This window comes from Heterodontus francisci, chromosome 16 (genome assembly GCF_036365525.1).
Source record: "Heterodontus francisci isolate sHetFra1 chromosome 16, sHetFra1.hap1, whole genome shotgun sequence".
Classification (NCBI taxonomy): Eukaryota; Metazoa; Chordata; class Chondrichthyes; order Heterodontiformes; family Heterodontidae; genus Heterodontus; species Heterodontus francisci.
In genome coordinates this window covers 53079436-53105056 of record NC_090386.1, presented here as the reverse complement: position 1 = coordinate 53105056, position 25621 = coordinate 53079436, and positions in this window count along the sequence as shown.

Genomic DNA, 25621 nt, shown 5'->3' with positions numbered 1-25621 from the left:
TAAGGCCAGGGCTAGGCACACTAATATGATGTTTGTACAGATCTGCACAGTTTCACATTTGGTACAATTTATGAGGCTGCACCTAGCCTCAGACAGAAGGCAAGAAACAAAATACATTGGGTATAGGATAGCTGACATTAGATGTACTGTTTTGTCCTTGTTTTCACTTGAGCAAAATTTACAATGTCAACGCCAAAGGACCAATAACTACTATAAAGTGCACTTGTAATATAAGGAAACTCTTAAGAAGGATTAACAGGAGGTCAATTACACCCAGTTTGTCTCTAAGTGGAGATATAGATTGTTTTCTGGTTTTACTTATGTAGATAGTGCTATGAATTTCATAGTGAAATGGAGACCAGGGGATGAATATACATTCCCACCCTCTGGAAGTGCAGCATTAAGGCTCCAAAAATGGTGTGGAAAAACTTAGCAGCACATTGCCATCCGTCATCACTGTCTCCAATTTGCTGGAGTCCTCAGAATAGGCAGTCTGGGAGGCTGCCTGAAAAAGGCAAACAGCTCATTTAGATATGTAAATCTGGGTCCCATGACATCAATAGGATTCTAATGCCTTTTTAGGACTGAAATTTGTGGCACATGAGCATGGTTCATCCAGTATTAGCTTGCAGCCAGGTCAAGGGGGAGCCCAAAGGTGCACACTGCTCGATTTGTTTGGAGCAATAGGGAGCAGGCTTTCTCCTCTGAGCTGCACAAAACCAGTCTGGGTCACTCCAAATCAGGCTTTCCCCACCCCTCAAAATCTCCTCTGACATACTTTGCTGCTCCCTCTCCCAAAAGACCTACCACCTTCTGGCCTGGAGGTCTGTCGGCCTACTAATGTTGTCTAGTCCTCAAAGTGAACCACGCCTCCCGCCAAGACAATCAGATGGCCAGCTGGTGCATTCCATCATCTAGCCTCCAGAATTGCCACTCAGGTTGGAGTGGAATCTACTCCCAGATTTCTTTACAGAAACAGGGGAAAACTTGAGTGGGATGTACTTCCAGATTTAAATCTAATAGGGTTTACAAGCTCAAAGGTGAATTATCAAGGGGATATGTATCCAGGAGCTCCTATCTATCTAGGGGCAACCAGATTTGGGCTCAAGTGAAACTCCCAAAACATTTTTTCCCTTTTATTTCCGAGAAAGTTTTAATAGTCAAATAACTTTGCTATTTAGATGCTCACTCGAAAGAAGTATGCCCACTTGTAAATTGAGGAAGAAAATTAAAGTAAGGCTTTTAAAATAAAAATACCAACACTAACTTAAAGTGCAGGATTCTTAATGGCATAAAATTACAGCTAGGTATTTACCTACACAAAATATGGCTTATCAACTAATAAATTTATTACTGAAAAGTTGCTTTATAAAGTGTGCAGTGGAGTAGTAGACAGAAGTGTCAAAACTCATCAAAAGTTTGAGAATGAGGAATGGTGACAACTTTTTGTAGAACTTTTAATAAGCTCCATTAAATAAAACTTAAATAAAAATGAGAAAATGTGCTTTCTTTATGGACCAGCAGCATCCTGTGGTAAAATACAGGAAGATTTAATGCTCTAATTGGCTCTTGGAGAGCCAGCATGTACACAACTTGCTGAATGGCCTCTTTCTGTGCTGTAACTATTCTATGATTCAATGATTTAGAGTCAGGCAATAGATGTAATTTATCTGGATTTTCAAAAGGCTCTAAGATGTCCCATAATAAACTAATGAATAAGGTTAGAGAATGTGGAGTCAAGGGACAAGTGACAGAATGGATTGCTAGCTGGCTTCAAGACAGAAAGCAGAGAGTGGGAATAAAGGGTAGTTATTCAGAGTGGCAGAAAGTAGAAAGTGGTGTTCCAAAAGGATAAGTGCTGGGACCATTGCTGTCCACAATTTACATTAATGATTTGGACTTTGGAATCAAAAACACAATTTCTAAATTTGCAGATGACACCAAATTGGGCATGGTGGAATAGTCAATATCAAGGAGGACTGCAACAAATTACAGGAGGACATTAATAAACTTGCAGAATGGGCAGATAATTGGCAAATGAAGTTCAACACAGATAAATGTGACGTTGTACATTTTGATAGGAAGAATTGGGGGTCACTTATTCCTTGGTAGGTTCAAGTCTAGGTGGGTGGAAGATTAATGGGATCTCGGAGTACAAATACTCCAATCACTAAAGGTTGCACCAAAGGTTAGTAAGGGTATTAAAAAAAAAAAAAAGCAAAACCAGCACTAGGCTTTATTTCTAGAGGGACAGAATTGAAAAGTAGGGAAGTTGTGCTAAACCTGTATCAAACCTTGGTTGGACCAGACTGCGTACTGCATGCAGTTCTGGTCGCCATATTATAGAAAGGATATAGAGGCACTAGAGAGGGAGCAGAGAAGATTTACAAAGATGATACCAGAAATGCATGGGTATACATATCAGGAGAGGATTGACAGGCTAGGTCTCTTTTTTTTCTCTTGAGAGAAAAAAAGGCTAAGGCGTGACCTAATAGAATTCTTTAAAATTATGAAAGATTTTGATAGTGCGTACAGAGAGAATGTTTGTTTTTTCCTTTTGGGAAAGAGCAGAACTAGAGGCTATCAATATAAGATAGTCACCAAGATATCCAATAGGGAATTCAGAAGAAACTTATTTACCCAAAGAGTTGAGAATGTGGAACTTGCTAATACACGGGGTGGTTAAAGTGAACAGTATAGATGCATTTAAGGGGAAGCTAGACAAGCATGAGGGAGAAGGGAGTAGAGGTTATGATAGATTTAGATGAGGAAAGATGGGAGGAGGCTCGAGTGGAGCATAAATGTCAGCATGGTTGAGTCGAATGTCCTATATATTCTATGTAATCTCATGTAAATTAAAGAACTCAATCATTAGGATTTACCTTGCTATATTAGCCAATTATTCAAGCTTTGATAGAATCATCCAAAGTTGGAGGCACCTCTGTGTAAGACAGGAGAGAAGAATGCTTTCCGAGGGATCTCCCACCTATGAAATCTGATGAATGAAAACTTTACAGGGGAGATTTTCCATGGGATTCTCCCAATCCTTCATCATAATTTCAGTAGAAGATCAGCAAAGTCCCGTCGAAACAACATAACTGTGTTTGTCAATCCTCAACCTTTGTTACAGTGGAAGGTTGGGAGAATCCCATTAAAAGTCTCCCTAGACATGATGAAAAGATTCTAATAAGCATCTGAAATCAGATATTGCATACAAAATTATTGACAGTGGATGACAGCTGCTTTGGGGAGAATATGCTGGAAATAATCTTTGCATAAAATGTGGGCAAATCTCATTTTGTCAAATACATGGATTTGGAATTGCTGCATGAAATTTAAAGGAACTAAGAAGAAGTCATGGCTTTTGGAGTTCTCTCAATCTATTCTTGTAACTTTGGCAGAAGGTTGCAGGGGGGGGGGGAGGCATGGAGAAACAAAGTAAACAGCTTTTAGAGTTTGTGTGGTTTCTGCCAAAGTTATAGCTGTAGAGCCCCAGGGAAATTGTCCCCCATTAGTCTGGAGCCATGAAGTGGAATAAGTTGCAATGAAAATAGAGCATCACAGTGCATAAGGTTCACCTTATTACCCACACCCTATTCACAGATTGCACTTCATACAAATACACAACAGGTATAGTAAATAAGATGTCAGAGATTGGGATTTGCTGGAACTGTGGGGATAATAATGGAACCTAATGAGTCACCTCCAATTCTGCAGTCTGGTACAGATACCTTGAAAATAATAATGGCTGCAGACATTCCCCATAACCACAAATCTTTACATTGGATGTTTACTCACTTCATATTTCATCTCACTGCCACAAAGTTCCAAAAAAATAGTTCCTTAGAGACTCTACTAGCAGTCGAATACCTGATCCATATAGTGGAAGGTCAATACACCTCCAGTCAAGGAGCACTAGATAAAAATAGCCTCAGGTGAATAATTGAGAATGATTGATAATCTCATTTGAAAAACTTTTAGTTTTTTTTAGTATAAAAAAGAAACGAAGGACTGAATTTTCCCCATAAAGGCAAGAAACAGAAGTCGGGACTGTTTTCAGGTGCCGAACCCATCTCCGGTGGGAAACTGAATAAAAGCAAGATTTTCATGTGGGTGAGCCCTAACTTGGCATGATGACAGGGTGGCTGGTAGGTTCTCAAAGCCGGAGGGCCAATCGGAGACCTTCCAGCTTCAGAGAAGTACCCGATTGCAGTACAAGGTAAGTAACTGGAGAGTGTTTCAACAAGAAGGTGCCCTCTCAGCTACTTTAAAAAAATTTTTAGTTTAAAAACACAAAAGGCAGCCAGGCTACCACTGTGGGGCTAGCAGGGGTGGAGGTGGGGAAGCCCCTTTACAGGACAGACTTTTGCTGTACCCTGACCCAGGCAGGCAGGGAGGGCTTATAGGCCTATCAGGAGCGCTGGCACCCCAGCCTGCCATTGGGTGCCCGTCTCCAGATAGTTGATCTGTCCCACATCGCATTGGAAAACTGAAGGCAAACAGGAAAATCCCAGTCAGCCTCCTTAATCACTGCTCAACAAGGCTCTTAACGAGCCTAATTGCCTGATTGACATCAGCAACGGGGTCTGGAAGCTGGCATGCCAGCTGGCCTTGTAATTTTTAGGCCCCGTCTGCCTCTATTCTTGACACCAGAGGGGCCTGAAAATTCAGCCCAAAGAGTGAGGCCCTTAAAGTTCTGTCTGGCACTACTGAGTACCCTGTGAAAGACAAAAGAACTCACTGCATTCATTCTGCTAGATTTATTTGACAATATTAATTAAGAAAGATAAGAGGGCTTCAGACTCGGTGTGGCTAACCAAATTATTTGCATTTTTAAGTATAAAGTAATCCACCACATGCCAAATTTTAAGGCACAACACTCTTCCATTTTGAACAGGAAAAACATCAGCTTTGGTGTTCAGTGACTGTAAGAGTGATGAGTATGGCCTGACAAGTGAAAATATGGGATGGAAAAATATTGTGGCGTTCTGCTTGATTACTTCTGGAAATCAGCCATGCAGAATTTTTCCTCATGAGATTAAATAGGTGGGATGGAACCCATGATGGAGTAAATTATCCATTGTTTGTGATAGCAGTGCATTGGACTAAAAGGCTTTCCCCCACCTATCCTGCACTCAGTTTAATTCCCACCATATAATGAGCTGGAAGTAAGACAGGGAGATGATGACCCTTCCCTCTTGTGAATTTTCTTAATTTCAGCAATTGAGAGTCTTTTGCTTTTTAATTCACATGCACAGTCATAAGAAGACTCTGCTTATTCATCATCTGATCTTTCAATCTCTATTAACTTCACCAGTCTAAGGAACAGCCAGTCCAAGAATTAAGTATTTCTACCTCATGGACTGGAATTGCTACTTTATTCAATTTGGATTATTCTTTCAAGTTCTGTGTTCAGCTTCCTTTTTTGTTGAAGATCTCTTTTGTGCCCCAATAGTTTGCGCACTTGAATTATTTGATTTTTCTTCAACATTCTAAGGTGCGTTGCTTGGGAGAAGGAGGGTTGGAACTCTTAGCTACATCTTATTTATTTTATTGATGTTAAGGATGCTCTGGAGATGAAATTAGTCATTCAATCTGGTAATGAAATAAATTGCTTCAATGGGCACTCATCCTTTTCATTGTGCTAATCAGGACAACCCATCCTCCGGCACAAGATTTTATTTCTTCCTCTGCTTTGTAGAGGAAACTGAAGTGACAAGAAGCTTTCTCTCCCTTTACCTGTCTTTAATTTACTTACCTTCCGAGAACATTTCCATCTTGTTTAAATTTATTATTCATAGGTTATTAATTGTGTGACCATTATACTCAATTCTTTTGGTAATGGAAATGGGGAAAGAGACAAATCCCTTTATCCATATGGCAGAGGGACCAGTGGTAACAAGGTTTAGTTAAAGAATTTACCACAAAACGGAATTCCCCAACATCAGGGCCTCAAAATAATGGCTGAAACAACGAAAATGAGGGGAAGAAACCCAAAACACTAAAAGCATTCAGAGGCCACAATACACATAGGGACCAAAACACTTTCTCGGTAAAGCTTCCACAGGGCCAAATCAGAAACGATAGAGGTCAAGTTAGGATCAACCAGCTGCAATGTTTAAATAGTCAGCTTTATCCCACCCAGCCCACACGATGCAATAGCTGGAGATAGGAAGTGTCCTGAGGATTCAGGCTATTGGCAATACCAAATGCATTGTAATGTGACATCATCTGCTTTCATTGCAACAAGCCAGAAGCAGAATGCCAAATTAATTAAACTGTTGACTACACTAAAATGCAATTAATCACCTTTGTAAATGAAGTTCAGGGACATAGCTTAACTAATGCCTCCACTGCAAATGTAATTCATTGCCAGTGCTTTGGAGTATTTTGAAAAGATATCAAGGTGAAATATAAATACAAGTCTTTTTTTCTTTTAATCAGTGCTCCATGGAATCATATGATGGCCTGCCTGACTGAACTGAAAGGACAAGTTCAAATTCCATTTTACTGGTTAAGGAGAATATCACAGCTGTACTGCGGGAGGACACCTCGGAGGGCTCATGCAGCGAGGCAATGTGGGTAGAGCTCAGGAATAGGAAGGGTGCAGTCACTATGTTGGGGGTTTACTATAGGCCTCCCAACAGCCAGCGGGAGATAGAGGAGCAGATATGTAGACAGATTTTGGAAAGATGTAAAAGCAACAGGGTTGTTGTGGTGGGTGATTTTAACTTTCCCTATATTGACTGGGACTCATTTAGTACTAGGGGCTTGGATGGGGCAGAATTTGTAAGGAGCATCCAGGAGGGCTTCTTGAAACCATATGTAGACAGTCCAACTAGGGAAGGGGCCGTGCTGGACCTGGTATTGGGGAATGAGCGCGGGCAGGTGGTCAAAGTTTCAGTAGGGGAGCATTTCGGGAACAGTGACCATAATTCCGTAAGTTTTAAGGTATTTGTGGATAAGGATAAGAGTAGTCCTCGGGTGAAGGTGCTAAATTGGGGGAAGGCTAATTATAACAATATTCGGCAGGAACTGAAGAATTTAGATTGGGGGCGGCTGAATGAGGGTAAATCAACATCTGACATGTGGGAGTCTTTCAAACGTCAGTTGATTAGAATCCAGGACCGGCATGTTCCTGTGAGGATGAAGGATAAGTTTGGCAAGTTTCAGGAACATTGGATAACGAGGGATATTGTGAGCCGAATCAAAAAGGAAGCATTTGTAAGGGCTAGAAGGCTGGGAACAGATGAAGCCCTTGAGGAATATAAAGAAAGTAGGAAGGAACTTAAGCAAGGAGTCAGGAGGGCTAAAAGGGGTCATAAAAAGTCATTGGCAAACAGGATTAAGGAGAATCCCAAGGCTTTTTTATACGTATATAAAGAGCAACAGGGTAACCAGGGAAAGGGTTGGCCCACTCAAGGACAGAGGAGGGAATCTATGCGTGGAGCCAGAGGAAATGGGCGAGGTATTAAATGAGTACTTTGCATCAGTATTCACCAAAGAGAAGGACTTGGTGGATGATGAGTCTAGGGAAGGGTATGTAGATAGTCTGGGTCATGTTGATATCAAAAAGGAGGAGGTGTTGGGTGTCTTGAAAACATTAAGGTGGATAAGTCCCCAGGGCCTGATGGGATCTACCCCAGAATACTGAGGGAGGCAAGGGAGGAAATTGCTGGGGCCTTGACAGAAATCTTTGCATCCTCATTGGCTACAGGTGAGGTCCCAGAGGACTGGAGAATAGCCAATGTTGTTCCTCTGTTTAAGAAGGGTAGCAAGGATAATCCAGGAAATTATAGGCCGGTGAGCCTTACGTCAGTAGTAGGGAAATTATTGGAGAGGATTCTTCGGGACAGGATTTACTCCCATTTGGAAACAAATGGACTTATTAGCGAGAGGCAGCATGGTTTTGTGAAGGGGCGGTCGTGTCTCACTAACTTGATCGAGTTTTTTGAGGAAGTGACGAAGATGATTGATGAAGGAAGGGCAGTGGATGTTGTCTATATGGACTTCAGTAAAGCCTTTGACAAGGTCCCTCATGGCAGACTGGTACAAAAGGTGAAGTCACACAGGATCAGAGGTGAGCTGGCAAGATGGATACAGAACTGGCTCTGTCATAGAAGACAGAGGGTAGCAGTGGAAGGGTGCTTTTCTGAATGGAGGGATGTGACTAGTGGTGTCCCACAGGGATCTGTGCTGGGGCCTTTGCTGTTTGTAGTATATATAAATGATTTTGAGGAAAATGTAGCTGGTCTGATTAGTAAGTTTGCGGACGACACAAAGGTTGGTGGAGTTGCGGACGACAGTGATGAGGATTGTCAGAGGATACAGCAGGATATAGATCGGTTGGAGACTTGGGCGGAGAAATGGCAGATGGAGTTTAATCCGGCCAAATGTGAGGTAATGCATTTTGGAAGGCCTAATACAGGTGGGAAGTATACAGTAAATGGCAGAACCCTTAGGAGTATTGACAGGCACAGAGATCTGGGTGTACAGGTCCACAGATCACTGAAAGTGGCAACGCAGGTGGATAAGGTAGTCAAGAAGGCATACGGCATGCTTGCCTTCATCGGTCGGGACATTGAGTATAAAAATTGGCAAGTCATGCTGCAGCTGTACAGAACCTTAGTTAGGCCACACATGAAATATTACATACAATTCTGGTCGCCACACTACCAGAAGGATGTGGAGGCTTTGGAGCGGGTACAGAAGAGGTTTACCAGGATGTTGCCTGGTTTGGAGGGTATTAGCTATGAGGAGAGGTTGGATAAACTCGGATTGTTTTCACTGGAATGATGGAGATGGAGGGGCAACCTGATAGAGGTTTACAAAGTTATGAGTGGCGTGGACAGAGTGGATAGTCAGAAGCTTTTTCCCAGGGTGGAAGTGTCAGTTACAAGGGGACATAGGTTTAAGGTGCGAGGGGCAAAGTTTAGAGGGGATGTGCGAAGCAAGTATTTTACACAGAGGGTGTTGAGTGCCTGGAACGTGCTGCAGGGGGAAGTGGTTGAAGCAGGTACGGTAGCGATGTTTAAGAGGCATCTTGACAAATACATGAATAGGATGGGAATAGAGGGATACGGACCCCGGAAGTGCAGAAGGTTTCAGTTTAGACAGGCATCATGATGGGCACAGGCGTGGAGGGCCGAATGGCCTGTTCCTGTGCTGTACTGTTCTTTGTTTTTTGTTCTTTAGCCGATGTGCCACTTTCATCTAAAGCTCATCCTACACGGATCCATGACAAATTCAAACACATAAGAGTAGACTTCCCAGTTCTGATGAAAGGTCACAGACCTGAAACTTTAACTCTGTTTCTCCCTCCACAGATGCTACCAGACCTGCTGAGTATTTCCAGCACTTTCTGTTTTTATTCCAGTTGTATTGGGTGTTGCGCAGCCTAACTCGCAGTTCATAAAGGGACCATTGGTGGTCACATGGTCCCAAAAATCTTCAGCAGTCCACTGCCAACTTGTTCTCACCCTACCCTCTGGGATCAGCATCGTCTCCAACAGGAGCGACCTGTTGATCGGCTCTGTGCAGAAGCTCTCCAATTTCAGCTTTCCAAAAGCAGCGAATTGCAGCCAAGCACCCGCTTCAATACATCCCTGATCTTTCTTGTAAAGTGCAATGGGATCTTTTGCATTGACCTGAAAGGGCAGATGGTGCCTTGGTTTAATGCCTCATCCAAAAAAACAGAATGCTGATCAAAGCAGCACCCCCTCAGTGCTGCACTGGGGGAAAAAAACTATCTAGAGATTTAAGTGGGATTCTGAGGGCAAGTACTGTAAAAATGGTATTTTTGAACTGTGATAATAATGCAGAATTCTCATTTAGTTTGACTATCTTTTAAGTTCCTTGTATTTTCTTCCATTTGAGTGACTATCAAAATAAAAATGATTTTGTACTGATTTTATTCAAATTTACTCATGTTTTTGAGGTTCAATTTTTCCCATTGAATTTCTCCCACTTTCTACACTAAAATAAAACCAGAAAAAGTTGCAAAAATTGATTATTAAATCAGCAATAACACAACTGATGCTAGATTGCTTACAGATGATGCGCAGGTTTTACTCAAGTATATTTTTGGCTATTTTGTGAAGTAGACTGTGCACCTTGGCTCGGTTGTAAAATTACATCCCACATATTGCTTCTCTGATCAGTGAGTGACTTGCATTTGTGTGCTTCGTACAGGCTAATCCCAAGGTTTAAAAGAGAATTGAAAAGCAGAGCGGTTATGTTGAACTTGTATAGAACCTTGGTTAAATGACATTTAGAGTACATTGTACAGTTCTGATCTCCATATTACCAAAACATTGAGACACTGGAGAAGGTACAATAAAGATTTACAAGGATGATACCCAGACTGACTGGTCATAACTATCAGGAAAGACTGAACAGGCTGGAGTTCTTTTCTCTAGAAAAGACTGAGGGGCGGCACTATCGAGGTTTTTAACATTATGAAGGGGTTTGATATCGTTGGTATAGAGAAGATGTTTCCACTTGTAGAGTAGTTCAAAGCTAGGCATCATAAATATAAGATAGTCACTAACAAATTCGATAAGGAATTCCAGAGAAACTTCTTTATCCAGAGAACGGTTAGAATGTGGAACATGCTACCATATGGAGTAGCTGAAGCAAATAGCATTGATGCATTCAGGGGAAGCTAGACCATCGCATAAAGGCAAAAGGAGTAAAAGTCCATGTAGATAAAGATTATGATTGATGAAGTAAGGTGGGAGGAGGCTTGTGTGGAGCATAAACACCGGCGTAGACTAGTTGTACCGAATGGCTTGTTTCTGTGCTGTAAATTCTATGTAATGCAAAATGTGTGGGCCCCATCTTTTAGGTGGCCACACCATTTTGTCCTGAAATTGAAGGCAAAGTAACTTTCTTCCCGTTTCTTCCAATGGCACTCTGTTAGAATTGTTGAACTGAGGCAAAGGTTGGCTCACCCTGAAATTTTCTCTCCAGGCCTGTGGCAAAGTGGCTCTCCTCTTTTCAGCTCCACCCTGATGACTAAATTGAGATTAGGGATTCATTCTGTGGAAAATAATAGGCGTTGGCTTTCATTCTATCATTCTGTGGCATAGCATGTCAGTGCACCAATATGTCGCCTCTCTAAAGCCTTTATTTATATAGCAGTGAGTCACTGACCCAATCATCAGAAGAAATCTCCCATTTATAAATTAATTGTAAAAGCTAACATCCAAAGATCATTTTACTTTAGGATGAGATTATTGCTGTTTCTAGTAAAAGTCACCTCAATCTTCATATTAGAGAACCAATATTAATTTTAAGAACTTTAAAACTTTAAAACAATTAACTAGCTATCAATGAGTCGTCTTCTTCTTTGGCCTCCTTGTCTCGAGAGACAATGGGTAAGTGCCTGGAGGTGGTCAGTGGTTTGCGAAGCAGCGCCTGGAGTGGCTATAAAGGCCAATTCTAGAGTGGCAGACTCTTCCACAGGTGCTGCAGATAAAATTGGTTGACAGGGCTGTTACTCAGTTGGCTCTCTCCTTGTGCTTCTGTCTTTTTTCCTGCTAACTGCTAAGTCTCTTCGACTTGCCACACTTTAGCCCGCCTTTATGGTTGCCCGCCAGCTCTGGCGATCGCTGGCAACTGACTCCCACGACTTGTGATCAATGTCACAGGATTTCATGTCGCATTTGCAGACGTCTTTAAAGCGGAGACAAGGACGGCCGGTGAGTCTGATACCAGTGACGAGCTCGCTGTACAATGTGTCCTTGGGGATCCTGCCATCTTCCATGCGGCTCACATGGCCAAGCCATCTCTGGCGTCGCTGGCTTAGTAGGGTGTATATGCTGGGGATGTTGGCCGCCTCGAGGACTTCAATGTTGGAGATACGGTCCTGCCACCTGATGCCAAGTATTCTCCGGAGGCAGCGAAGATGGAATGAATTGAGACATCGCCCTTGGCTGACGTACGTTGTTCAGGCCTCGCTGCCATAGAGCAAGGTACTGAGGACACAGGCTTGCTACACTCGGACTTTTGTGTTCTGTGTCAGTGCGCCATTTTCCCACAGCCTCTTGGCAAGTCTGGACATAGCAGTGGAAGCCATTCCCATGAGCTTGTTGATTTCTGCATCGAGAGACAGGTTACTGGTGATAGTTGAGCCTAGGTAGGTGAACTCTTGAACCACTTCCAGAATGTGGTTGCCGATATTATGGATGGGGCATTTCTGACGTCCTATCCTATGATGTTTGTTTTCTCGAGGCTGGTGGTTAGGCCAAATTCGGTGCAGGCAGCCGCAAACCTGTCGATGAGTCTCTGCAGACACTCTTCAGTATGAGATGTTAATGCAGCATCGTCAGCAAAGAGGTGTTCCCTGATGAGGACTTTCCGTACTTTGATCTGTACCACCTGTCAAAACCATCCCCTTGAAAACTAGAACTTGGTGAAGATGCAATAAACTGAGATAATGTAGTAAAGGCCGGTTCAGGTCTGCAAATGAAACCCGACCCGAGCCCAACAGAACCACATTCGACCCGAGCCCGACCGACCCGAGTCCTTTCATTTTTTTCCCACGCCCAACCCGACCCGACCACCGGGATGTTCAGTTAACCTCGATTCCGTTTTTCACTTTTTAAGCTTGTGCAGATAAGCAACAAAAACTATAACGACTTGAAATGTTGTTTAAAAAGTACATTACGATTGGAGCCACATACTGGAGGTGGTGATAGGCTGTATCCAACCCAACCCAACCAGAGCCTGAATGCCGGACTCGGAAGAGCAACTTGACCCGACTCGAACCCGACACATGTTGTCGGGTCCCCTCGTGTTCGGGTCGGGTAGCCATGCTCTCCAATGTAGGCTCAGGCTCAGTATTTGCAAGGAACTTCACTTTAATTCAGAAGCAAGATTGGATACTCCAGTAACCAAGCAGTATGAAATGCAATGTTTCTTCAAGGCAAGTCTGGCAAATTAATATAATTAGTCAGTTACACCATCAAGTAATTTCCTCGTTAAGAAGGCAGGAACAAACATGTAGCTTACAATAATAAACATGTGGGAGGGAATGATTAGACAAAAGCACAATGTCATAAATCACAATAAGGAAATTTACAATCTAGCAGTATGTCACTGCTTTTTAACCCCTTTCTATCTACTTTTTATTAGATATATACTATTTTCATTCCAGCCTTACTCTAGATTTTCTAGGGATAGTTTTTCTGGGCCCTTAAGTATTGGGAAAATATCAGTAAACATTGATAGGAATTGATGTGATATGGAAGAGCGAGTTTATTAATTATGGTTCACTTCTGCATTCCCCAGCTTGCAATTTTCTGCACATTCACTTTATTGAAAGGACTAGAAGGTGAGCTGTGGACACCAATATCTGCCCCACATTGTGCGAATGGCTGAGGCAGTGTGGGAGAGGGAAGCTACAGATGGAAGCGCAAAAGAACTGCCAAAGGGCAGCTGTCTCCATCAGCACAGAGACCTGAGAGAAGAAAAAAGCATGTGGACATAAGGGTGCAGACCAGCTCATGAGCATGGTACTCCAAAAGAGGGAACCCCACCTCAAGAACCAACTTGTTTCCTCTCCATGCCTTGGAATTACTGGTACATCTAGCACATCCTGTGAAAGTGGGGGCTATTTTATGGAATAAAAATCCAGAACATTTCTCTCTGACCTTGTTAGGCAGCCAAAACTAGACCTGCAGATCATATTGACCCTCATTTATATTACGAGGTATCTACTACTTGTATGAGGTCATCTCCATCCTTGCCAGATCCAGGTCCAACTCTCACTTGAAGCAAGACAGCAAATCATTGTTCACTGTACAAGATACTATTCTGTTCCAAAGGGCCCTATTCTCCAGGAAAAGAAAGAACTGTCGACTATCCAACCCAGTTTTGCCATTGCATAACTTCTTAGTGTAACCCCTGCGGCTCCCTAAGCTTCCCAGTTGCAATAATTGGTCTATGTAAGCACAATTTAGTCCTTTTCATTATTTTATAAACCACAATCAAATTGCCCCTGAATCTACACTTCTCTGAAGTATACAGAACCAGCTGTTTGAGCCTATTTGGCTGGCTAAGCTGTTTTAAACTAGGAATCAATCTTGATGTGCTTTTCCTCAAGCTTGTGTTGAATTTCATTGGTGCATTAGAGAAGGCTAAAGACAGAGAGGTCAGAGTGGGATGGGAAATTGAAGTGGTAAGTGACAGAAAGATCCGGGTCACACTTGCAGACAGAATCACAGTATTCAGAAAGCGGTCACCTATTCTGTGTTTGAGCTGTCCATTCTAGTGGAGGAGCAAACATATTAGACAGGTTGCAGGATGTATATATAAATTGCTGTTTCATCCAGAAGGAATGTTTGGGGCCCTGGAGAATGGTGTGGCAGTTATTATGTCTCCTGCACTTGCACAGGAAGACACCAGGAGAAGGAGATCAGGAAGTAGAGATGGTGGAAGAGTGAACCAGGGTAGCATGGAAGGAATGGTCCCCTTTGGAAAGCACAGAGAGAGAGAAGAGTGGAAGCTGAAATGGTGGAAGTTGATCTATTGAATGTGAAGGCTGATGGGGTGGAGAGTTGTGGGGGGTGAGGGCAGCAGCACAAGACCTAGTTGAGCATCCTGTTTGTCATGGTGAAGGGAAAATATCAGCTGAAGGATCAAGATCATTTCAGATGTTCTGGTGTGAAAAGTGACATCATCAGGGCAGATGTGACTGAGCTGGAGAAACTGCGAGAAAGGAATAGAGTCTTTACAGCGTCAGCCATGGCCCAGTGGTAGTACTCTCACCTCTGCTTTAGAAGGCTGTGGGTTCAAGGCCTACTCCAGAGATTTGAACATAAAATCTACATTGACACTCCAGTGCAGTACAGAGAGTGTGCTGAACTCCATTTGCCCTCTCAGGTCATTATAAAAGATTCTATGGCACTTATTTTAAGAGGAGCATGGGAGTTCTCCTGGTGTTCTGGCTAATAATTATTCCTCAATCAAAATCACAAAAACATTATCTCCTCATTATCGCATCACTCTTTGTAGGACCTTGCCATGTACGAATTGGCTGCCACATTTACCACATTACAACTACAACTACACTTCAAAAGTACTTTATTGGCTGGAAAGCGCTTTGGGATGTCCTGAGGTTGTGAAAGGTGCTATATAAATGCAAGTCTTTATTTTTCTTTTTAATCAGACAACTTCTTTTAGAACCCTATGATGTAGGCCATCAGGTATAGGGACTTTATCAGCTTTTAGTCTGACACGGAACACAAAAGTCCGAGTGTATCAAGCCTGTGTCCTCAGTACCTTGCTCTATGGCAGCGAGGCCTGGACAACGTATGTCAGCCAAGAGCGACATCACATTTAATTCCATCTTTGCAGCCTCCGGAGAATATGTGGCATCAGGTGGCAGGACCGTATCTCCAACACAGAAGTCCTCGAGGCGGCCAACATCCCCAGCTTATACACACTACTGAGTCAGCGGCGCTTGAGATGGCTTGGCCATGTGAGCCGCATGGAAGATGGCAGGATCCCCAAAGACACATTGTACAGCGAGCCCGCCACTGGTCTCAGACCCACCGGCTGTCCATGTCTCTGCTTTAAAGACGTCTGCAAACGCGACATGAAGTCCTGTGACATTGATCACAAGTCGTGGGAGTCAGTTGCCAGCGTTCGCCAGAGCTGGCGGGCAGCCATAAAGGCGGGGCTAAAGTGTGGTGAATCGAAGAGACTTAGCAGTTGGCAGGAAAAAAGGCAAAAGCGCAAGGGGAGAGCCAACTGTGTAACAGCCCCGACAAACAAATTTTTCTGCAGCACCTGTGGAAGAGCCTGTCACTCTAGAATTGGCCTTTATAGCCACTCCAGGCGCTGCTTCACACACCACTGACCACCTCCAGGCACTTACCCATTGTCTCTCGAGATAAGGAGGCCAAAGAAGAAAAGTCCTATTAATTACTCCAGTACTTTTTCTTTGCTACCATTAATTAATTTAAGTTCGTTACCCTCCTTTGGCCCTTGGTTCCTCGCTATTTCTGGTATGTATTTGAGTCCTCTACTGTCAAAGCAGACATAAAATATTGGTTTAACATCTTTTCCATTTCCTTATCCCACAATATAATTTCTCTTATCTCAGCCTCTAAGGAACCCAAGTTTACTTTTGCTACTCTCTTCCTTTTTACATAGTTGTAGAAACTATTACAATATTTTTTAATATGTCTTACCAGTTTACTCTCATTCTATTTTTCCCTCTTCATCAATGTTTTAGTCATCCTTTGCAGATATATAAAATTCTCCTAATCCTCAGGCTTAATGTTCTTCTTGGCAACATTATAAGCTGCTTTTTTTAATCTAATACTATCCTTAACCTCTTTACTTAGCAACCGATGGATCACTTTTCCTGTGAGGCTTTTGTTTCTCAATGGAGTATATATTCATTGAGAATTATGAAATATTTCTTTAATTGTTTGCCATTGCTACCATCATACCTTTTACTCAAATTTCCTCATCCACCTTAGTCAACCTACCCCTCATACCTATGTAATTGGCTGTATTTAAGTTTAGTACTCTAGTTTTGGACGTAAGTATGTCATTCTCAAACTCAATGTGAAATTCTATCATATTATGATCACTCTTCCTCTGAGGATCTCTTATTATGAGATTGCTAATTAACCGTGTCTCATTACACAAGACAAGATCTAAATTAGGCACTGGTCTGGTTGGTTCCAAGATGTATTGTTCCAGGAAATTGCCTTGAATCCATTCCATGACTACTTTTGCCAATTTGATTTATCCAGTCTATATGAAGATTAGAGCCCGTATGATTATTGCATTATCTTTGTTACAAGCTCCTCTTATTTCTTGATTAATACTGTGTCCAACGGTATATCTGCTGTTTGATGCCTGTAAACTACTCCCACCAATGTTTTCTGCCCCTTGTTGTATCTTATCTCCACTCAGATTGATTCTATTTCCAGTGCCACATCAATCAAAACCCCTGCCTCCCTACAATCTTCGATGTCATCAATGTAATGGACACAGTGATCAAGGAGAGGATCTGTATAAGACTGGAACAAAGAGTATTCAACATATTTTACAAAAAATCAGGCATAAAAAGGACCCATACGGGTTCTCATAACAACACCTTTCATCTGGAATGTAGTGAATGGAATTAAAGTAAAAGTGGTGTTATGTGAAAACAAGCTCAGACAGGTGGAGGAGAGTGGTGATGGATGGGGACTGATTGGTCGGGGAAGAAGCAGAGGGTGTGCAGGCCATTCTGGTGAGGGATGGAACTGTAGGTAATCTACATGCCCATAGTGAAAAGGAAAACCAGAATCAGTTAAGTTACAGAAAGTGTCAGTCAATAGCGACTATATTTCAAAAGTATTTTACAAGCTGTGAAGCAATTTAGAACATTCTGAGCTCTTGAAAAGTACTATATAAATAAAAGTGCTTTATTTCTTTCTTACTACCACCCAAGACAGATCCACAATACCTTTTTTGTGATAAACATGGAATAAACATGACCAATGTAAGAGATCTCCGCTTAATTGACATTTTACAGGCACATAACAATCTGAAAAGGATTTGCATTGGTTAAAAAAATTACATTCCACAACTACAGGAAAACAGCTTTAGCAATTTCAACATCAGACAAATTCAGGAAGTCTGCTGTCGTAGAGCAGAAGCTCACTAGATGGGACCGCAGGTTGAAGAATTGGGAAAGTGCGATATAGTCCTGTCTCTAACTCGTCCTCATACCGAGTAAGCATATCTTTGGAAGTGCAGCCTGCACTGAACTTGCTAAGTATCTAAGAATGAATGTTACATTTCAAGCTTTCTCCCCACTACATGCTCTCATGTTTTGGCTAAGCAGCTTCCAGAAACAGATCAAATTTCTTATAAACTGAACATGTGCCTTTGTTCACCACATGTACAGGATAGTGTGCCTAGGTTTAACACTTTACCCCTACTCATAGTCAACCACTCCCTGGAAATATATCTAGAATGCCCATCACATTCACCTGTGACATTCAAAAGCAAAGAAAATCATGCTGGCAGACCAGTATATCCAGGCTAAAATATTTTAGTTCAGGAAACATAATACATAGAAGCAAAAGAAACAGCCAGATATACATCACAATACTTACAAACAATAGAACTAGAATCAGTTTACAAGAGATTAATATGTCCTTTTCGGGCATCTCCTACAGTCTCTGAAAAGCAACAGATCCTTTGCCAGGAACAGTCTGGTTTATCTTTTTCGTAGCATTTTAAGATTCAATGTTGCACCTGCACATTATAAATTTGAATTCACCCACAGAGTTTGCTGTTTGTACACCAGGAAAACCTTCTTTCATATTACAACCACTACCTTTGAAATAAAGCGAGCAATTGCAGTGCGAACAGCCCTGCTCCAGGAAATAAAGTGTTAATGCCTGGAAGTTACAGTTTCCTCCATGTATTTAACATAACGGATTTTCTGAATGGTTTAGTAAACATTTGACATATAGTTGTCTGTGTCACTGCCTGCAAATCCCAATTTATTAGCATTTCAAATAGGCGTTCAAGTCATCAAAGTTATTGCGTAATTATGTCATACAGTTTTGAAATAACTAGTGTTAAAATGGAAGCTGTCTTTCACTAACAAACTTCAAAATGGAGGCTGAATCCTATTTGCTTGTGAGGCAATGGACCAGGTTGTTTGATCTGGAAAATAATCAAGATACAGAGGCTTTGTTCTAGATACTAATCAAATTACACCTGTTCAAGCATAAACAGATGGACAGCTGAATGACACCAGAGGTGATGGTGCAAGCAGAAGAGAAGCTGTTGGCAGCACTATGATGCCTGCATTATGTCAGGTAAGACCAGATTCAGAAAGGTAGTTCCATAGAGATGGACTGCAGAGGAGAAATGGGAGGAAGATGGAGTTGCTAACCATGTCAAAAGTAACGAGAATTCAAGGAGGACAAGGACACATAAAAAGTCACAGTTACAGTTGCACAGGATGTCAGTGTAGTCTCCTTACTGTGGATGGTTCAGATAATTTTAAATACTACAAAGATAGCTGGCCTAGAATTGCCTTGGGAGTTTTGCTGGTGTCCCTTAATAACTTCAGCAGTAGCCTGTGGAACAACCACCACCGATCTGCACCCCCCACCACCAACACCACCCCCCACCCCCCCACCCTACATCCCCACTACCCTCAGCTCAGGTCTTGAAATCTGTAATAGGCCAGTGTAGCCAGTGAGAAGAGGAAGTGAGAGTTGGTCAGCAGAAGGGGAACATATTTGGCACCCAGACCTAAATTGCACCCTGGCCCTCTGATGATTGAAAAAGAAAACTAACATTTTCCTTATAAAGGAAACCGAACTGACAAGTGCAGCAAGTTTCTGGGGGCGGCAGGGGCGAATAAGGTGCAGGGGGAGAAGCGGGTGCGGGAGTCAGGGGGGAGCAATGCCACTCCCTCCCCCACCACCTCCAGAAGCAAGCAACCACCAAGAGAATTATAGGCCTCCCCTGACTGGTGGGCACCTGAATATCACTCTTAGTTGTGCAGGCACCTTTCAGGATTATTTTTATGATGAAACTTCCCTCTGACCTCAGAAAGTCTGGTAACATTAGGGGTGGAGGTTCCAGCAGGCCAATCCCATTACAAAATCAAATGTCTGTGGATTTTCAAGGCCCAAATGTAGCATTCAGGTGAAATGGGTTTCAAGGCTTGTGGTGAGTAGGTGTCATTCAATCTCTATTTTAAGTCACACCTTCAGTCCTAATTTTTATATAATATTTGATTTACATTCTTATTTATAGTGAAAGAGTAAAACATTTGGCAACTTGAGAAGCAGTGAAATAGAGTTGGTTGAACTTTGCGTTTCTATGCGGTATAGGCTGAGGAGCTGGCAGAAGCAAGCCTGACTTTTTAAAAAATTAATTCATGGTATGTGAGCATCACTGGCAAGGCCAGCATATATTGCCCATCCCTAAATGCCCTTGGGAAGGTGGTGGTGAGCCGCCTTCTTGAACAGCTGTAGCTCATGTTGTGTAGGTACAGCCACAGTGCTGTTAGGGAGGCAGTTCAAGGATTTTGACCCAGGGCAGTCACTCTCACCTTACCTCTTGAATTCAGCTCTTTTGTCTATGTTCGGACCAAGGCTGTAATGAGGTCTGGAGCTAACTGGTCCTGGCAGAACCCAAACTGAGCCTCAGTGAGCAGGTTATTGCTGAGTAAGTGTCGCTTAATAGCACTGTCAATGACACTTTCCAGCACTTTTCTGATGATTGAGAGTTGACTGATGGGGCGGTAATTGTCCAGATTGGATTTGTCCTGCTTTTTCTGGACAGGACATACCTGGGTTTTATTCCACATTGTCAGTGTTGCAGCTGTACTGGAATCGCTTGACTGGGGGCATGGCTAGTTCTGCAGCACAGGTTTTCAGTACCTGCAGCCAGAATGTTGTCGGGGCCCATAGCCTTTGCCTTCAGCCATTTCTGGATATCACGTGCAGTGAATCAAATTGACTGAGACTGGCATCGGTGATGCTGGGGACCTCATGAGGAGGCCGCGATGGATCATCCGCTTGGCACTTTGGGCTGAAAACGGTTGCAAATGTTTCAGCCTTGTCTTTTGCACTAATGTGTTGGTTCTGCCATCATTGAGGATGGGGATGTTTGTGGAGCCTTCTCCTCCCGTTAGTTGTTTAATTGTCAATCACCATTCACAACTGGATGTGGCAGGAATGCAGAGCTTTGATTTGATCTATTGGTTGTGGGATCACTTATCTCTGTCTATAACATGCTACTTCCGCTGTTTGGCATGTACATAGTCCTCATTTGCAGCTTCACCAAGTTGGCAGCATAATTTTAGGAATGCCTGGTGCTGCTGGCATGCTCTCCTGCACTCCTCATTGAACCATGGTTGAGCCCTTGGATTGATGGTAATGGTAGAATGAGGGATATGCCGGGCCATGAGGTTACAGATTGTGATTGAGTACAATTCTGCTGCTGTTGATAGCCCACAATGCCTCTTGGATGCCCAGTTTTGAGCTGCCAGATCTGTTCTGAATCTATCCCATTTAGCATAGTACTGGTGCCACACAGCACGATGGAGGGTATCCTCAGTGTGAAGATGGGACTTTGTCTCCACAAGATCTGTATGATGGTCACTCCTACCAATACTGCCATGGATAGATGCATCTACAACCATTAGATTGTTGGGGACAAGATCAAGTATGTTTTTCCCTCTTGTTGGTTCTCTCACCACCTGTCACAGGTCCAGTCTGGCTGATATGTCCTTCAGGACTCATCCAGTAGTGGCGCTATAGTATACTGAGCCACTCTTGGTGATGGGCATTGAAGAAAAAAATGATGAAAAATCCTGCAATGTGACAACTCTACTTAGTAGCCCCTTAGACTTCTCCTATGCAGTAAGAAAAGCCCCAATTTTTCAAGCCTTTCTTCATAACAACACAATCTCTCATTCCTGATATTCTTCAAATGAACTTAGCCAACGTCGTTTACATGGCACCTTCTTATAATAGGATGCCAAAACTAAATTTTAAGAATGTCTTGTGCCAATTCAACTTCATTTCCTTGCTTTTATAATCAATGCTTCTATCTACAAAATCCAGTGATACCACTCCAACCTTAAGGGTGAATCAACTGATCTGAGTATTTCCGAGTAAGCATCATAAGCCACAATATAAGGTCAGCACTGCACAATGCAAGGAGTGACATCAGAAATCAGAGACTTTAAAACCATTCTATTTGATAAAATAAAAAAAGTTACTTTCAACTTACGGCCAAGCGTTTTACCAGCATAAAATCAGAGTTAGACCTACCAATTTTGAGATGCAATCTGCCACGCCTGAACTATGCCAGAAGTTGAAGCCTCCCACCCATAGTACATTATGTGCCCTTGCTTTCCTCAGCACTTCAATGGTGTTCAACATGGAGAAGCACAGATTCATAAGCTGAGGGAGACCAGTAGGTGGTAATCAGCAGGAGGTTTCTTTGCCCTTGTTTGACCTAATGCCGTGAGACTTCATTGGGTCTGCAGTCAATGTTGAGGATTCCCAGGGCAACTCCCTCCTGACTGTATACCACTGTGTCACCACCATTGGTGGGTCTGTCCTGCCAGTGGGACAGGACATACCCAGGGATGGTGATGGAGGAATCTGGGACATTGGCTATAAGGTATGATTCGGTGTCTATGACTATATCAGGCAGTTGCTTGACTAATCTGTGGGACAGCTCTCCCAATTTTTGCACAAGTTCCCAGAAGTTAGTGAGGAGGACCATTGCAGGACCAGCTGGGCAGGGTGTGCCTTTGTCGTTTCCAGTACCTCAATCAATACTGGGTGTTTCATCTGGTTTTATTCTTATTCAACTTTCTTGTAGTGGTTTGATACAACTGAGTGTCTTGCTAGGCCAATACAGAGGGCAGTTAAGAGTCAACCACATTGCTGTGGGTGTGGAGTCACATGTAGGCCAGACTCCCCTGGGACTCACAAAAATGAAAGTTAAAAGTTTCTTCAGCCTTTTGTTAACTGGCTTCTAGCGGTCCCTTTAAGATTCACTGGTTAGGCTGCTCTGGTACAACTAACATACATGCGCAGGCCTAATTTACCTGGATTTCACATTAAAACCAGTTTAGGACCCCGATTTGCATATTAAGGAGTCGAACACCTTGGATGAGTAAATGTCACTCAAGCCAATATAATGTTTGGTACAATTCCGGCATAGTTCAGACATGGCAGATTGCATCACAAAATTCGTAGGTCTAACTCTGAATTTATGCTGGAAAATACTTGGCCGTAAGTTGAATGTAACTTTTTTTATTTTATCAAGTAGAATAGTTCCAAAGTCTCTGATTTCTGGTGCCACTCCTTGCATTGTGCAGTGCTGACCTTACATTGTGGCTTATGATGCTTGTTCGGAAATACTCAGATCAGTTGATTCACCCTTAAGGTTAGGGTAGTGGCAACTAAATGATTTAAATGATTGATTTTGTAGATAGAAGCATTGATTATAAAAGCAAGGAAATGAAGTTGAATTGGCACAAGACATTCTTAAAGCACGGTTCCAATATTACATGCAGTTCTGGCATCCTATTATAAGAAGGGTATTGGTGCCAATGAAAATGACTGTGGCTAAATTCATTAGAAGAAAATCAGGAATCCCTTCGTCAGATACAGGAGAAATGCCGTGAACAGCAGATGCCCCTCTACATTGCTTTCATTGATCTCACCAAAGCCTTTGACCTCGTCAGCAGACGTGGTCTCTTCAGACTACTAGAAAAGATCGGATGTCCACCAAAGCTACTAAGTATCATCACCTCATTCCATGACAATATGAAAGGCACAATTCAACATGGTGGCTCCTCATCAGAGCCCTTTCCTATCCTGAGTGGTGTGAAACAGGGCTGTGTTCTCGCACCCACACTTTTCGGGATTTTCTTCTCCCTGCTGCTTTCACATGCGTTCAAATCCTCTGAAGAAGGAATTTTCCTCCACACAAGATCAGGGGGCAGGTTGTTCAACCTTGCCCGTCTAAGAGCGAAGTCCAAAGTACGGAAAGTCCTCATCAGAGAACTCCTCTTTGCTGACGATGCTGCTTTAACATCTCACACTGAAGAATGCCTGCAGAGTCTCATCGACAGGTTTGCGTCTGCCTGCAATGAATTTGGCCTAACCATCAGCCTCAAGAAAACGAGCATCATGGGGCAGGATGTCAGAAATGCTCCATCCATCAATATTGGCGACCACGCTCTGGAAGTGGTTCAAGAGTTCACCTACCTAGGCTCAACTATCACCAGTAACCTGTCTCTAGATGCAGAAATCAACAAGCGCATGGGTAAGGCTTCCACTGCTATGTTCAGACTGGCCAAGAGAGTGTGGGAAAATGGCGCACTGACACGGAACACAAAAGTCCGAGTGTATCAGGCCTGTGTCCTCAGTACCTTGCTCTACGGCAGCGAGGCCTGGACAACGTATGCCAGCCAAGAGCGACGTCTCAATTCATTCCATCTTCGCTGCCTTCGGAGAATACTTGGCATCAGGTGGCAGGACTATATCTCCAACACAGAAGTCCTTGAAGCGGCCAACATCCCCAGCTTATACACACTACTGAGTCAGCGGTGCTTGAGATGGCTTGGCCATGTGAGCTGCATGGAAGATGGCAGGATCCCCAAAGACACATTGTACAGCGAGCTCGCCACTGGTATCAGACCCACCGGCCGTCCATGTCTCCGTTATAAAGACGTCTGCAAACGCGACATGAAATCGTGTGACATTGATCACAAGTCGTGGGAGTCAGTTGCCAGCATTCGCCAGAGCTGGCGGGCAGCCATAAAGACAGGGCTAAATTGTGGCGAGTCGAAGAGACTTAGTAGTTGGCAGGAAAAAAGACAGAGGCGCAAGGGGAGAGCCAACTGTGCAACAGCCCCAACAAACAAATTTCTCTGCAGCACCTGTGGAAGAGCCTGTTACTCCAGAATTGGCCTTTATAGCCACTCCAGGCGCTGCTTCACAAACCACTGACCACCTCCAGGCGCGTATCCATTGTCTCTCGAGATAAGGAGGCCCAAAAGAAAGAATTGGTGCCAATGAAAATGACTGTGGCTAAATTCATTAGAAGAATATCAGGAATGAGAGATTGTGTTGTTATGAAGAAAGGCTTGAAAAATTGGGGCTTTCCTTACTGCAACAGAGAAGTCTAAGGGGCTATTGAGTAGAGTTGTCACATTGCAGGATTTTTCATCATTTATTTCTTCACAGAAAGTATTTGGAGTTATGTTTAAGTGCTGTGATTTAAAACAAAGTGAACTTTCACATATTAAAGAAGAACCAAAGGGGTGCAGGTGTATCTAAGCCAAACCAGGCAGTTTGTGGAATGTCACAGCTAATAGAATAATAGTTATGAAGAAAGTGGGACCTATTTTTCGATTGATGATGAGCTTATTATTCTAATAGCAGCAGCTCACAACTCACTGCTGTTGAACTTAACACTTGTGTGGGATTTTAACTGAATTAAAAGGTCAGTTTTTATTCTTTCAGATTTTCCTCATTTTGTTTAGAGGCAGAGATTTAAAAACAAATGTTACAACCAGGATTTACACCCTTCTAAACATCAAACAGTCCTCCAGTCAAGCATTTCCCCACAGTCAGAGACATTTTTTCTTTTTGACCTCCAGTCCAAAGACCTTGAAAGATAGGCTATCAGACTTAAAATGGCTGAAGCAAATTCGATTGGAACTTGCTGGTAGAAAGTTGGCCAAGCAAAGAAACAGAGTGGTTGATGTTAGCAGTGTGGCCTTGCGTCCAGTCTGTGGGAAATGGGCACCAGTGTTACTGTGAATTATATTAAGATGAATAAACTGCAGCACTGAAAATTTCAAATATTGCTTTTCACCAGAAGAGATGAATGCATAGCTGTGCCAATCAATAAAGTGTCCTGAAAAACTAAATATTTCAGCAAGTCCTGGACTAGGAACCAAGGCTAGAAATAACCACTTAGCCTTGAGGTTCTATAGCTGACAAATACCCAAAGGAGGAAAAAACCTATTAAAAATATTAAGAATGTTTCTGTTGCCAAGTTAAAATTAAAATGTTGTTATTAGTAATTTCAAATCCAGTTATAT